Genomic DNA, 16,676 nt, shown 5'->3' with positions numbered 1-16,676 from the left:
CTCCTGACCAGATGCACAGTGAAGGAGAGAGTTTTCTATGATTAAAGGCCATCAAATACATGCTGCATAAGCCCCGACAGTGATGAAAGAAGGCTTTTGAGCTTTACCTGAGTGTTTGGAATAGAATATCTTAATGTTCCTTCCAGCTCTAATATCCTATGATAACATTTTTCCTCATAAATAGAAAAGATAAATAAGATTCAAAAAATTAATTTCAGGGAATTGAACATTTTCTTGGAAAGCAGCTAATTTTAATTTTAGTTAAGATCACCCACAGAAAATTCTAAGATAAAATAATGTCTAGTACTACAACTAATATACTTTATTGATCAATTACCATGTCCTCCTTGCCCCTGTACCATACTAAGTAGTGTGTGTGTGCACGTGCACGCATAAACACACATGTGTATGTACGTGCGTGTAAGACCTCTCTCTTTACTTACAGGTATACTCTATGATATAGTGTAGAGCATGAGCTTTAGAAGTTTAAATCTTTGCTCTGTTATTTGCTAGCACTGAGAAAATTATTTCAATCTCTAAGTGAGATTTTCCTCTTATGAAAAAGCTAATATACATATCAATATACATATCAAGGTTTTGCTATGGCAAAGATACTACTCCAGTTCCATCCACATAATACCATTTTGTACAGTATAACACTAATTCCACACTGTTTTATACTTTCACTTATTCATTTTCAGAAAGTGCTACGTGCCATGCACTATAATAAGCACTGGGGATAAAACAGTGAAAAAAATGTATCCCCTGCTTTCTGAGTCATGCATTCCAGAATGTGTTAGGGGGTGAGAGCAGGAGTCAAACAATAAAAAAATGTATTTGTATGTATGGTGTAAATAAAACAATAAAGGGTTAGAGAGTCATGTGGATGTTAATATAGGGTGGTCCAGGAAGGCTTCTCTGATAAGGTGTCATTTGCACAGAGAACCTAAGGAAGTTTGAGAAGCCTTGTAGACATCCATGGCGGGGACTATGGAGATAGCAAGTGGCTATATGAACTGGATTTAAGGAGAGGTTGAAGCTGGGCCTATCAATTTAGAAGTTCTTAGCATCTCAGGTGTGGCTGAATGAGGAGAGCTCATAGGGAATGAGTGTGGCTAGAAATGAAGAGAAGAGAAGACTGAGCCTTGGGCGTCCAGGAAGTTACGGGGATGGGAATAAGGGAGAAACATGCAAAAGAGAACGAGGAGGACTTACTAGAGAGGGAGAAGGAGAATCAAGGAAGAATAAGTCCTGGAAGCCAGTTGTTTCCAAAACAGTGAGAGATCAGCTGTGTCAAGTTGGGCAAGATGAAGACTGCATATAGATGATTAAATCTGGCAGTGTTAGGTTACTGATGAAATTAAAAAGAGTATCTGTAGACGGATGGGGCATACAGCCAGATTAGTTTAGGTACAAAAGATAATGGTATAAGTGAGGACAGTAAGTATAGAAAACCTTTCACCATGTTTTGCAATAAAGAGGGATCAGAGAAATGGGATTGTAGCTGGAAAGGATAAGGGGTAAAAAGAGACATGTCTTTTAACGTCAGGAGCTATTATTATAGCATGTGTATGTTGATAGGAAAAATACAATAACAGTTATTATAGAGAAGACAAAAGGGGAAAACTCCTGGAGAGTTCCATGTAGTTGAGAAGCTGTGGGATTCAGTGAATGAATAGAGGGATGGCCACAAGAGCACAGAGAACTTTTCTGATATAATGGGAGGGAATGCAAGACACAAGGATGAAAATAAAATTAGGCTGGTTGGTATAATGGAAGAAGCAGACAATTAGACTCTGATTTGACTCTATATTCTCAATGAAATAGGAAGAATATCAGATGTGAGAAGAAGAGGAAATACTGCATGTCAGTGGTAGTTACCAAGTTTCAATTCACTGTAGGAAATTTTACTATAAGCAGATTTTACTAAAGGAAAATCATGTCCCACCAAAAGTTCATCATTTAAAATTTACTTATTTCTCTACTTTCCTTTCTCTCCATCTACTCATCTATACATCTATCAACCATTCTACCTGTCTTAAAGGTCTATAATGCCTAAGCAGATACTAGTCTTCTCTCTGTTAGAATATTCACCTGCATTTCTGCACCTAAGAAAATTGCATAAAATGGAAAAAAAAAAGGCTCTGTGCCTTGGGCTCCATTTTACAAGCCCAGACATTATATAAACTATTTTAATAAGTTCAATTTCTGCTCTCTGTGTAAAAGTATTCTAGTGGTATAAGTGGGTCTAAATTTCAGGTTACAGAGACTTTTCTAAAAGGCAGGCATCCAGACAACTTTGTATAAGAAAAGCTGTAGCTTTGTGTTTTACAATAAAATCAGTAGCTTCACTGACTAAGAAATCTACCTGCTGTATGCTGTAAATTGTAATTACAAATCTATGTGATTAGAACCTCTGCTTATTTGTGTGTTAAATTGGTCATTTGACATAATAGGAAGAGAAATTTTATTAAAAATGTGAAATCATGCTCAGCTGCAGACATAATTTAATAAACATTCATGACAATTATCTGGAGACCTGGGCATACTTTATGTTAGGCAGCCGCACACACGGTAAATGTCACTAAACACTGAGCTCTTTTTTTTAAGGATTTTATTTATTTTATTTTTACAGAGAGAGAGAGAGATTGAGAGAGAGAACAGTAAGAGGGGCAGATGGAAAGGAAGACAGAATCTCTAGCAGACTCCACACTGAGCGCAGAGCTGCGCCTCAATCCCATGACCTTGAGATCAATCCCATGACTCTGAGATCATGACCTGGGCCAAAATCAAAGTTGGATGCTCAACTGACTGAGCCACCATGTGCTCCTAAACACTGAGCTCTTAAAGATGTTCTCCAATTCATAAATAGCATTATTTAGTTTCAAAAACGTATTACTTTTGCAAATAACATTTTTATTATTGATTGTCAAATTACACGATATAAGTTAACTAAAATCAACATGAAACATAGCAATGATCTCTTATAAGGAAAAAAACAGTGTCTTTAATAAATGCTAATGCTAGAACTCTGCTTATTTAACTCTGATTATTAGCAATCATATAAACATAAATGACGCATAGTATATCTTTTAAGCAATAGATACTATAGATACCAAACACAGTGTATATCTTTATCCTTTAGATTATTCTTTTATAATATATCACCCATATACAATACAAAAAATTTGAAATAATTATAAAATCCAGTTTTAAGACATGAAAGAGAGATCCCATGTACCCTTTACCCAGTTATCTCCCATGGTAACATCCTGTAAAACTATAAGACAATATAAAAACAAGAATATTTAGGGGCGCCTGGGTGGCTCAGTTGGTTAAGCATCTGACTCTTGATTTCAGCTCAGGTCATGATCTCAGGGTTGTGGGATCAAGCCCCATGTTGCGTTCATTGGGGAGTCTGCTTGAGATTCTCTTTCTCCCTCTCCCTCTCCCTCTGCCCCTCCCCAATGCATGTTCACTCGAGCTCTCTCTCTCTAAAATAAATAAATAAATCTTTTTTAAAAAAGGAAAAAAAACCCCTCAGAATATTTATATTGATATAGTCAAGATATAGAAACGTTTCATCATAAGGATCCCTCTGGTTGAACTTTTATAGACACCCCTACTCGATCCCCTACTCCATCCCTGAATCATTACAACCACTCATCTATTCTCCATTTCTATAAATTTGTCACATCAAGAATGTTAAATAAATGGCACCATATTGTAAGTAAATTTTTGAAATTGGCCTTTTCACTCAGCATAAGTCCCTGGACATTTGATCAAGTTGTGCTTATCAGTGCTTCACTGATAATTCCTTTCTGTTGCTGTACTTCATGTTATGGATGGACCAGTTTGTTTACTCATTCACCCACTGAAGGGCAACTAGGTTGTTTGCAGATTTAGGCTATCATGAATAAATATTCCATGAACATTCATGCACATATTTTTATGTAGAAATAAATTTTCATTTTTCTGGGATAAATTCCCAGGAGTGCAACTGTTGGATGGTAAGTAGTTGCATGTCTGCTTTTAGAAAAAACTACCAGTTTTCCAGAATGGCTGTACCCCTTTATATTCCCACAGCAGTTTATGAGCAATTGTTTCTCTACATCTTTCCCAACACTTCATGATGTTAGTATTTTTTAGTTTAACCATTCTAATGTGTTTGTAGTAAAATCTCATTATGGTTTTATTTTGCATTTCCCTAAAGACTAATTATATTGAACACCTTTCCATGTGCTTATTAGTCATCAGTATATTCTTCTTGGTGAAATATCTGCTCATGTTCTTTAATCATGTTCTACTTTAACTGTATTTTTATTAGTGAGTTTTCTGTACTTTTTATATGTTCTAGATACTAACCCTTTATCACATGTTTTGCAAATATTTTCTCCCAGTCTGTAGTTTTCCATTTCATCATCTTCTCATGGGCTTTTACAGAGCAAAATATTTTAGTTTGATGATGCCCAATTTATTAATTTTTCCTCTTGTGGAATTTGCTATTAGTGAAATATAAGAACTATTTGCTTAGCATTGTGTTGAGTTAAATTTGCATAAGGCATGATCATCTTTTTTTAAAAAGATTTTATTTATTTATTTTAGAGAGAGAGAGTGTGTGCAAGTGGGGAGGGAGGGGCAGAAGGAGAGAGAGAATCCCAAGCAGACTCTGTGCTGACTACAGAGCCCAACTCAGGACTTGATCCCAGGACCCTGAGATCATGACCTGAGCTGAAATCAAGAGTCAGATGCTTAATTGACTGAGCGACTCAGGTGCCCCAAGGTGTGAGCATCTTGACAGGAATTGCATTAAACCTAGATCAATTTGGATAGAACTGACATCTTTACTATACTATAGAGTTTTGCAACCCATGAATACAGTGCATCTCTCTATTTATTTATGTTGTTTGATTTTGTCATTTTTAGTATATAAGTCCTATACATGCTTTGTTAGATTTACTTCTAAGTATTTAATTTATTTGGAGAGATTGTAAATGGTATTGTGTTTTTAAACTCAGTTTCCATGTTTTCACTGATAGTATATATAAATATGATTTCTGTGTGTGTTGTTCTTGTTTACTGTAGTGTTCCTGAACTCACTTAATACTCCTACAAACTTTTTTTTTTTTTTTAAGATCCCTTGGGATTTTCTGGTAGACCATCATGTGATATGAAAATCGGGACAGTTTATTTCTTCCTTTCCATTCTATTTGCCTTTTGCTTCCTTTGCTTGCCATTTTGTACTCGTTAGGACTTCCTTTAAATCACTTTAAATAAGTGATGAAAACGGCATCCTGTGTCACTGCCTATTTTAGAGAGAATGGACTCAATGTTTCATAATTGAATCTGACATTAGCTGTAGTTTTATCAAGTCAGCTCTTTATCAGGTTGAGGAAATTCCCTTTTATTCCTAGGTTGTAAAGAGTTTTCTAAGAAATGGATATTGGGTTTATTCTAATGCTTTTTCTATATTGACTGACATGTGATTTTTTTCCCCCTTAATCTTTTTAACAGAGTGGATTATATTAATGGAATTTCAAATACCAAACCAGCCTTTACTTCTAAAATAAACCCCATTTGGTTGTGGGTGTATTTTTTGTTATATAATGATGGATTCAATTTACTGACATTTTGTGTCTTATTTCATGAACAGTATCTGTAGTTTTTCTTTATTGTGGTTTTCTGGGGTTTGTGTCAGGGTAATGCCGGTCACAGAATAGGTTAAACAGTGTTCCTTCCTCTTCTTTTTTTGGGGGAAGAGTTTGAGAAGGATTCACATTAATTCTTTAAATGTCTGATAGAATTTGCCACTGAGGCCATCTGAGCCTGAAAATTTCTTTTTGGAAGTTTCTCAATTATGAATTCAATTTGTTTAATAGTTATAGGACTATTCATATTATCTATTTCATCTTCAGTGAATTCTGGTAGTTTGGAATTTACTAGAAATGGATCATTTTCTCCTACGTTGTTGGATGTACATGTTTAGAGTTGCCTGTAATTCTGCTTTATTTCTCTTAATATCTTAAGGTTATCTGTAGTGATATTGTCATAAGTTACTTGAATACATTTTAGGATTCTAACTGATTTATAGTGTTTTTTAGTATATTATTTCATATAACTTTCTTAGTTGTTTTAAATGATAATTCAATATACATATGCAACCTATCACTGTCCACAGGTATCAATATTTAGCTACTTTGAATGAAGTGTATATACCTTATGTTTTGAAATGTACCCAGGATTTGTTTTAATCACATGTGGTAACACATGCAGACACAGAAATGACTGTCATGAAGAAGTTTTTATACTCACATACCCCTAGAAACAGGAGGCATGCCATGCCATGCAGGGCCACATGGAGAAGCACCAGACTCAGTCATGAGGTGGGGGAAGAGGCAAGAGTCTTTATTGTGGTTTTCATGGGAAGGAATGAGCAAGACAGGGTAAATAGGCTAAGCCGGTTTAGGATTGGCTAGTTTGAATAATTTCAGTAGGCTTTGGAGTGTAAGGGTTCCCAGCCCTGGGTAGTAAGGGTAGGAGAATATTGGTCTAGAATGTAAACGCCTAACAGAAGAGCTGTGGGAGGCATGAACTCTAAATTTGTTAGTTTGCATATAAAAGGTGCTCACAAATGAGTCATTTACTATCTCTAGGAATTAGCTAACCCTGGGAGAGGCAGTTCCCAACAAGGTCCCAGACACCAGAGCATCATCAAAAATATAGAAATTAGGAAAATACAGTCAATATACCTTATTTCCATTTAGATCACTTTATCTGCTCCATATTTCAAATATAATTATCTTAAGATTTTTTTCTCTCTCTCTCCAGATAGAGATATACAAATATACTCCATATCACAAAGTGGAATTTTTGCTTCAATCAGCAAATATGATTTAATGAACTCAGTAGAAATAAGATAGTCTACTAATATTTATTTTACCCATTTCGATGTTCTTCATTTTCTGAAGTTCTAACTCTTCTTATGTTTTCATTTCCTGTTTAGAGAATATTCCTCATCCATTCTTTAAGGACTGGTTTGCTTATAAGAAATTGTCTTCCTTTTCCCTCATCTAAGAATGTCTATTTTCCCTATATTCATGATGGATATATTCTCAGGATATGAAATTTACAGTTCACAGTTCTTCCTTTTCAGTACTTGGAAATTATGTATCACTTCCTTCTGGCCTCCATGATTTCAGATGAGAAATCTCTTGTCATCTGAATTGCTGTTTCCCTGTAAGTAATGCACTATTTCTCTCTGGCTGCTTTCAAGGTTTGTTTCTTTTTCTTTTGTTTACTGAAGTTTAATTATGATGTGTCTTGCCATGGATTCCTGTTGCTTTAAACTATTTGGAGTCTACTAGCCTCTTGAATCTTAGGCTTATGTATTTCATCACAAGTTTTCAGATATTATATCTTTGAATAATGTTTCAGTCACAGACACTCCTCTCCCTCTGGGGCTCTGATATGACTGTTATCTCTTTTATTATTTTCCTACAGGTCCCTGAAACTCTGTGCATTTTTTTTTTCAGTTTATCTTCTCTCTGTTGTTCAGTCTATGATGATTCTATTTATTTGTCCTCACATTCAGTGATTCTCTTCTCCATTATCTTCATTCTCTTCTTGATCACATCCAGTGAGATATTTATGTAACTTAATGGATTTTAGCAGTACTAGTACTTTAATTTGGTTCTTTAACTTACATTTTTTCTCAGATTCTCTGTTTTTTTTCATTTGTTTGACGAGAATTCAAAATTATTTGTTGAAGCAGAATGTGGGGCATTGATTTACATTGCCTCATTGCAGAAGGGTGGGGTGGAAGGTCTGTTCCTGGATGGGCCCAAGAGAAATGACCAAGAAAAGAGATAGGAAGAAGCAGAGTGCCAACTAGCTCTACTTGTCACCACTTCATTCCACCTCATTGATGCTAGGTGGGGTTGGAAGCTCAGTTCTCCACTGGTCCTGGCTCATATATAGAAAGAAAGGAAGCAGAATGCCAACTACCCTGTCTCACATCACTTCATTTTACCTTGTTGATACTTGCTAGGGGTATAGACTGTGGTACCCACTGGATCTCACTGATTCCAGGAATGGGATGGAATATGAGTGGCTACTGGTCCTGGTTTACACCCTACTGGATCTTGCTGACACCAGGAGAGGGAAGAAAAGTGGACTGCTTACTAGCCCAACTTGCAGCAATTTGCTCAGTCTCATTGACAACAGGTGTAGGCAGAGGTGACTAGATCCTCCAGTCATTAGCTCTTTAAGTCTCATTATTCCTGGGTGGGGACGAGCTCTCAGCTTACAACAGCACTGTTGACACCTTCCTGGTGGGGTACTTTGAGCTCCACCTGTTTCTGCCAGGGAAGAAATAGAAGATAAACTAGCCCCTTGGCTCCACCAACACTGTTGTGGCAAGGGAACTGGAGCACAGCCTACTTCAGCTGGGGGAATGATAGATTAGTTTTGCTGCTTGGCCCCATCAACAGAGACAGGTGAGGGGAAGGGAATCAGAGTGTGCTGCTTAAGAAACATGAGGGAGGGAGGGTACAAAATCAATTATCTGCTTGCCCTTCTGAGGCTACTGGAGTGAGGGACATGTGATTTTTCCATTGATGTTTGGCTAGAGTAAGGTAGGAAGAAAAGGACTATGCCATCTTGGCAAAACCGGAAGTCCAATAAATAGGAGTATTTTTAAAATATCTTGGCAAATATGAATTGTTTCCAATATTTATAGACAATCCAAGACAGATCTTTCATTTTTATATTATGATTTTCTTAGTTCTATGATTTCTTTTGCAATGAAAAAAATGTTGCTAAACATTAAAATGTAAAAATCAAGGAATATAAAAAAATTAATTAGAATATTTAATGCGACTATCAATAACAATAACAGTGTATTTCCAAGTGGTGATGAGGATTTTTCTAATTACAGGGAAACAGTGTCTTCTCAGGGGAGAGTCAGGTTTCAAGAAGGTACAGGAAACATTCAGATTAGTTGATTTGGGGATAGAGGGTATTTTCCCTATGACAATCGAGAATTCTAGAGGAATGTGTGGTAAAGTCTTAGAGTTTGGAAAAGAGAGGAAGTTGTGATAAAAAAGTGGGTGTACTGATGAGCACCAGGTGATGTACAAAGTGTTGAATCACTATATTGTACACCTGAAACTAATATTATACTGTATGTTAACTGAAATTTAAATAAAAAAATTTTTTAAAAAGTTCATGTACTGCCCTTGAGGATATTAATGCTGAGAATGAGGGGTAATGCAGAAGAACTGGTATTCATATGGTAACAGATATAAAGAGGGATAACTGTAAAATTACATACTTCCACATGTTAGAAAAACAAATGGTGGTGGTAAGATCTCACATTCACGCTACCTTTGCGGATGAAACTTTGGAGGTGGGAACGATTGGATAACTTAGCAAATATACATTACACATAAGGATTTGCTAATGGCTTGAAAATAATTCACCAGTTATTCAACACTCTCTAACTACCTAAACATATGCATATATTTTGCTATATATGAGCTTAGCTGTCTCAAAGCTCAGCCCTCACAAGTAACAAACTACAATTGAACCCTTGAGCAATGTGGGGGTTAGGGGTGCCAACTCCCCTGCAAAGTCAAAAATCTGCATATAACTTCCGACTCCTAAAGACTTAACTACTAAGAGCTTACTGTTGACTGGAAGCCTTACTGATAACATAAACAGTCAATGAAGACATATTTTTATGTTATATGTATTATATACTGTATTCTTACAATAAAGCAAGCTAGAGAAAAGAAAATGTTATTAAGAAAATCATAAGGAAGAGAAAATACACTTACAATACTGCACTGTAAAAAACCCACACATAAGTAGACCTGAACAGTTCAAACCCATGTTGTTCAAGGGTCAGCTGTAATGTCAAATATGGAGAATTTGCTAATATACTCAGGGAATGAGTGCTTGTCTGCAAGATAAGTGTCTCACCATTTACCTTTTACCTTCTATCAGTTTTTTTCCTGATAGAAGTTGTGATAAAGATCACAGTACCATTTACATATGATAATAAAATGGATAACATGTAAAGATGACTTCTTCTGTTCCTATCAAGGGGTCAGGGACTCCAACACATGCCCAGTTGCACAGAAAAGGAAATCCATTATAGCTACCAGAATTCAGGAAGAATAAAAGTGGCAAAAGGTAATGAGTGCTTGTGCTTAGTCAAAATAGAGAAATCCTAGAATGAATGTTTTCATAAAATGCAGTTATCCTATCCCTTTTATGAGATAACTGAAAAAATATAAATCTAATCCCTTCTGTAAGATTAAATTTTGACTTGCCCACAGAACTGGTGACAGTAGAGAGTTTCAATTGTGTACTTATTTCCCACTCATGGAGACCATGACAACTTATAGGCATTTGATCTTACTTTTAGATTTAAATATACATAGGATTGTCAGCTAAATGAAGAAGAAGAAAAAAAACAATAACAATTTCAGTTCAGGTGTAATTGGATTTTTGACATATCAGATAGAGCTCTGATTACATTTGACAGATGCATATTGATTTTCATTTTAAACTCTTCTGATCCAACATACTTTGTTATTTCTGGAATTTTTTTCCTTGAAATTAAATAAAGGTTTGAAGTGATAGAAAATTTTAATTAACCTCACTGACTGAATGTAATACCTATCCTGGAATTGAAGTCTGATAGTATATATTTTTTCATACAAAAACAATGAAAAATGTAATATTTGTGTAGCATAAAGCAGAAATATTGGGTTTCAGAGTGTACCAAACAGGTCATAGGACATGGTTTAGAACATGTCCTCACTTATCAGAGTCTAAGAATTAAAACAAAAATGCAAAGTCTATACAGTTGCATTAAGCTTCTCAAAAGTGACCCAGAAGTGCTAAAGCTGTCACCACTTTTACTATCTGAAGACTTTCTTTACAGCTTCCATCTCTTGAGGTTCTTGCACAGAAGCGAATGCAGTCTATGTTTTTTCATACCAGATTCTGGGCCAGTGACCTTCAGTATTTTTGCCCTGATTTCTTCTCTCTCATATACATGTGGATAAATACTCAATTTTAAGCATGTTTTATTATGTTTCTCCCAAGACAGGCACTTGATTCTTGATCCCAACATAATAAAAACATTATTAGACCAATAAAACTTGAAAGAGTATATTCCGTTTTACAAAACATAATTTTACTCTCAGACTCACACCTTGTTTGATTCCAAAAGTAGTCAGAAAGCATATAATTTGCTTTGCTTTTCACTTTACTATCTGAGCACTTTTATTCCAAATTTTTCTTTCTTATGTCTTTTCTAGCACCTAAGAAATAAAAGAGTTCCATTTTTTTAAGAAAGAGAAAATATTGTAAACTTAGCATCAAAATTAGAATAACTATTCCAAAAGCAAACAAACCTATATAGATCTGTTTTTATTAATGTCATTAACATAGAATGACAGAATTTTTGAGTTCTAATTTAATGGTCCTCACATATAACCTCCTAGTGAATCTAGGAATATATTCTAAGAAGTATTAGGAAGATGGCCCCTCAGCAACCACTTAAATTCATCCTCTAATGAGGAATTCCTATTTCTTAAGGTACTCAGCTCCTTCATGAAATAAAATTGGAAGGTTTTTCATTGTTTTAGGCCCTGGTTCCACTGCTTAGAGCTACCAGTCTCTGGTTGAAGTTCTGCTGTCAGCAGCAATACAGAAAATTAAACTCCATTTTCCACATTTGGAGAAGCCACCTTTCCATGCTCACTATAATTTATTCCCTCAAGCACTAGACATAGTTCTATTTGTCATGTCTTGCTCATTATTTAAATCCAAGGATTTAAGATTTTGACTGTCTTAACTGTCTTCGCTAGGTCCTTTAATAGGCAAACCCAAGGGGTGTCTGGGAGGCACAGTCAGTTAAGCGTCTGCCTCTTGGTTCTGCTCAGGTCATGATCTTAGGGTCATGAGATGGAGCTCCGCATTGGGCTCTGCACTCAGTGGGGAGTCTGCTTGGGGATTCTCTTCCTCTGCCCCTCCCCCTCCTCTTTCTCTCTCTTTCTTTTGCAAGTAAATAAATAAATTTTTTAAAAAGAGGCAAACCCAAACTGGTAAGGTCAGCTATATGTTATATTTCCACCTATGATGAATGATTTCTTGGATCTCCAAATACTGTCCTTGAATTCCTATCTCCATCGACTACCTGCCCATTGGGACATCACCATTTCTACCTAAATTATAACATGTTGACTTATTCGTAATGTAAGATTTTCCAAATTTCTGATTTCACTCTTTTATAACAAATATAACTACGTGTAGTTTCTTCAGTATCAATGTAATTTCAATCAATATGTCTCATTGGAGATTTTGGTTATAAGTAGAGTTGTCTAGCCATTTATCAGGTATTTACTGCCATTTCCTAAGATATAACAAAAGACCCTTCATCCCTCAATATCCATGCAAAGAGGCATTTTATTTTCCAGTATCTTAATATTTCATGTTTAATTGACCCAAATTATCCAGGTAAGATCTAATTAGTGCAAAGCAATTTGGAACAATTACCTATATTCTTACACCTGCAAAAAGCAATTTTACTATTATGGCTCAAACTTATTTTAAATTTTTAGATAACCTGACTACAAAGTATGTTATCAAGAATTAAGTAAGACAAAAACCAAAAATGTGCTCCCAAGCCGAACACCACAATATTCAATTTATGTTACTGATGCTTTGCACTCGCATGTCAGACATTCTATTATTTCCTTAATACTTTGTCTTGAAGACTTCAGCCAAACATTACAGAATACTGAGAATAAATATCCATTTAGCATTCTAGCATATTGGCTTTCTCTTCCTGCTTTTTGTGATACATCAATTTGCTGAATATTCTCTGTTTTTACACAAGACATAGATGGTATGGACTCAGATGAGACTCTATCAGCCATTTATTATAGCCATCTCTGCTGGCTAATTCATTCATTCATGTTGTCCCTTCAGTAAGGGCTTTTCTGGCCACCCTCTTCAAAACTGCACCTCCAACGCCATGACTTTCCTTATCCCCCTCCTGTACCCATTTTCTTTCCCCATCCTATTTGATTATTGTCTGTCTTTTCCTACTAGCATGTAAATCCCAGTAGGGCAGAGATATTTGCCTATTTAGCTCCCTGCTGTATCTACAGAATTTAGAACAGGATCTTAGCATATTGTAGCTCTCAATAAATATTAGTATGGGAAGGAGTTGAGCAAGGAACTGTTTTAGTTACCGGAAATACCATAGGAAATGAGAGAAAATATTGTTTGTGCTGTGGAACTTAATAGAAAGTGGAGAAAAGAAGAGGAGTAAATAGGTAGATAACTACACAATAGGTTTTAAGTTAATTATTTAGGAAGAGAGAATTAATGAAGACTGCTCTCAAGGAAAATTTCTCTAAAGAAGTGACACTGAGTAGAGGCATTTAAAGGATTTAGAGGAAGGTAAACAAGAAGTTGGGATAAGAGTGTTCCAAGCAGAAGGGTGAGCAACTTAAACACTTAAATAGGAATTGGCTCGGGATGCTGCAGCAGCTCAGTGAAGGGTGGGAGAAATTAGAGAAGGTGAGGTCAGGAAAAAAAAAAGAAAAAGCATGGACCAGATGATGTGAGGCCTTTCTGACCTCACCTCCTAAAGCTGAACTGGATAACATAGGGAGGTTTAAAAAAGCATAGTGATATGACTCAATTTATGTTTTTACAACAGAGCACTCTGTCTTCTGTGTGGATATCAGAATTTAGGGAGCAGGACAGAAATAAAAGAAGCAATTGTAGCAGTTCAGGTGGTACAGACTAGGGTAAAAATGATGGAGGTGGTAAAAAGGGGCCAGAAATGAGATATATATTTATGGCTTTTTGATCAGTATTCACTAATGGGCTAGGAATTTGCACTGAGAACAAAAAGGAATCAAGTATTACTCCTAGGTGATTGGCAAGATGAACTAGATAAATAATGGTGCCATTAAGTGAGATGGAGAAATCTTTGTGGAAGAAATTAGCATGAGAGTAAGGAGACGGGTATATCAAGAGTAATATTAAGAGATACCTACTAGATACCCATGTGAAGAAGCAAATAAGCAGTTGAAACTCAAGAGAAATTCTGGAGTTGGAGATATAAATTAGGAGTTCATGATGAATAGACAGGATCCACAAGCCTCAAAGAAATGACCAGGAAGATAATATAACTGGAAAAGAGACAGGACTGAACCTCAAATCAAGCCAACATCTCGAGTTCTGATAGCAGATAAAAGAGAGAAAAGATGACTCACAAGGGCTGAACAATGACATAGGAGGAAAACCAAAAGTCAAGTTAATACAACATTTCAAGGAAAGAAAAGTCAACTATGTCAAATACTACTGAGAAATAAAGATAAGGACATAGCATTGACCTGTAGATTCTGCAACATGAAAGTCATGATTTCCTTGACAAAAGTAATTTTAGTTGAGTTGTCAAGATTAAATTCCCACTGAAGTGAATAAGAGAATTGATGATAGAGATAAAGAAGCAGAGACAGTGAGGATAGACAAATTTTTCCAGGACTTTTTCCTCAAGGAAAAAGAGAGAAATGGGTTGGGGGCTGCAGGGGCCATCAGATCAAGGTGTTAATTTAATATATATTGATATTATGCTGAGAATCATCCAGTCAATGCAAACACTGTAGATATAGGTAAGAGGAGGTATAACTGGGCGGCAAGGCTGTTGAATAAATCAGAAGAGGTGAAATCTGGGATTCAAGTGGAGGGGCTGGTTTGTGACAGGATTACAAACCATTTGGCCATAGTAATGAAAGTCAGAGGTTTTTCTGTTTTGTTTTGCTTTGTTTCTTTTTCTTTGTCTCCCAGCCATACTCAGCTATGTGCATGCAAGTGTAGAAAGGACAGAGAGTTGGTTTGTGTCTGGTATAGTAGACTGGACCACTTTTCCTCATACTTCACTCCTCTTTATTATAATTATATAATCATGGTCATGGTTTGATTGTGATTTGACTTTGACATTTCCCATGTTAAGGTAGCATATATATTTCCCATCTCCATTGATACTAAGTATGACTTGATTTGACCAATAGAATGTGGGTATAGGTGATAGTATCCAAGTTGAGGCCTTAGAACTCACTTGCCCTCTTGTTCTTCCAGACACAATGAGAAGAACATGTGCTAGGTATGTCCCAGAATGAATAAACATATGTAACAGTTCTGAAACTGATACAAAAGCTCAAGAAGGGCTACCCAGCTAGTCAAAAGATTCACAAGCAAGAAAAATGAATGTTTCTGGTTATAAAGCATTGAGATTATGAGGTTGTTACTAATTCACCATGGTTGTGGGTTTACTTAGTGAATAGAAGAAGGAAGATAAACAAGGGAGCTGAAAGCATAAGGAAGGGAGTGAACATAATGACAGAGTAAACGACCATTTATCAGAAGTTTTGGATATAAATGTTCAATACACTAGAATGCACATATCTGTATCCCAAGGATCTCATGATGGAATTTACCCAATGCCTTGTAGAAAACAAAGAACAAAATTATTACATATTTTCCAAGATCTGAGAGTTTAACAATACAGGCAGTCCCTTACGATAGTGCAAAAGCAATACACATTCAGTAGAAATTGTACTTTGAATTCTGAATTTTGATATTTTCCTGGGGTAGTGATATGCTGTATGATACTCTCTCATTACGCTGGGCAGTGGCAGCGAGCCCCAGCTCCCAGTCAGCCACCTGATCATGAGGGTAAACAACCAATACACTTAAAACCATTCTGTTTTTCACTTTCACTACAGTATTCAACAAATTCCATGAGATATTCCAAAGCTTATTATAAAATAGGCTTTGTCTTAGATAATTTTGCCCAACTGTAAATGTTCTGAGCAGGTTTAATGTAGACTAGGCTGTGCTTTGATGTTCAGTAGGCTAGGTGTATAAAATGCATTTTCAACTTATGATATTTTCAACTTAAAATGGCTCTGTTGGGACGTAACCCCATCATACATCAAGGCAGATTTGTAAAACTAGCTTAAAGTGTTAGAACTTGCTCTTAATCTATCCATGCATTTATTACTATTCATGTTTGAATTGTAATCATGCATTCTACATGATTTCAATGATATATCAATAATTTTTTTAAGGATTTAACATAAACTAACCAGCTAGCATTGGAATCCTCCTTGTTCTACTTCTTGTATAGTAGCAACCAAAACTCAATTTATCATCACATTGCCATTCTAAATTTACCTTACACAAAGAAAGACTCACATAGTCTTACAGAAATTATAAAACATGCTATGGATTTTTAATAATAAAATTAAAAAACAGCTGGTGTTTGGAATAATTCCAGAGATAATATTTTCTAACAGATTTTAAAAATAACCATTTATTTGAAAATGTAGAATTATCAAAACTAAGAAGGTAACATTGGTACAATATGATTAACTAGCCTATATACTTTATTCAGATATTATTAACTATTCTACTAATGTTATTTTATATCACATGATCCAAGCCAAGATTCTGCATGGCATTTAGATGGCATGTCCCTTGAATATCCTTCAGTCTGTGACTCAGCCCTTCCTTGTCTTTTATGATCTTTTATGATACTTTCAAAATGTACTGGTAAGTTATTTTATAGAATGCCCTTCAGT

The 16,676-nt window shown here is 35.7% G+C and overlaps 1 protein-coding gene across 1 annotated transcript in view; it reads right to left on the bottom strand.

The window, feature by feature from the left end:
- CFAP47 (cilia and flagella associated protein 47) overlaps nt 1-16,676 on the bottom strand; it is a 453,685-nt gene that overhangs the window by 24,929 nt on the left and 412,080 nt on the right. The window lies entirely within an intron of this gene.

The sequence above is a fragment of the Phoca vitulina genome, unplaced genomic scaffold (assembly GCF_004348235.1).
Source record: "Phoca vitulina isolate PV1807 unplaced genomic scaffold, GSC_HSeal_1.0 scaffold35, whole genome shotgun sequence".
NCBI classification, from domain to species: domain Eukaryota; kingdom Metazoa; phylum Chordata; class Mammalia; order Carnivora; family Phocidae; genus Phoca; species Phoca vitulina.
This window is presented reverse-complemented; position numbering and strand designations above follow the sequence as displayed.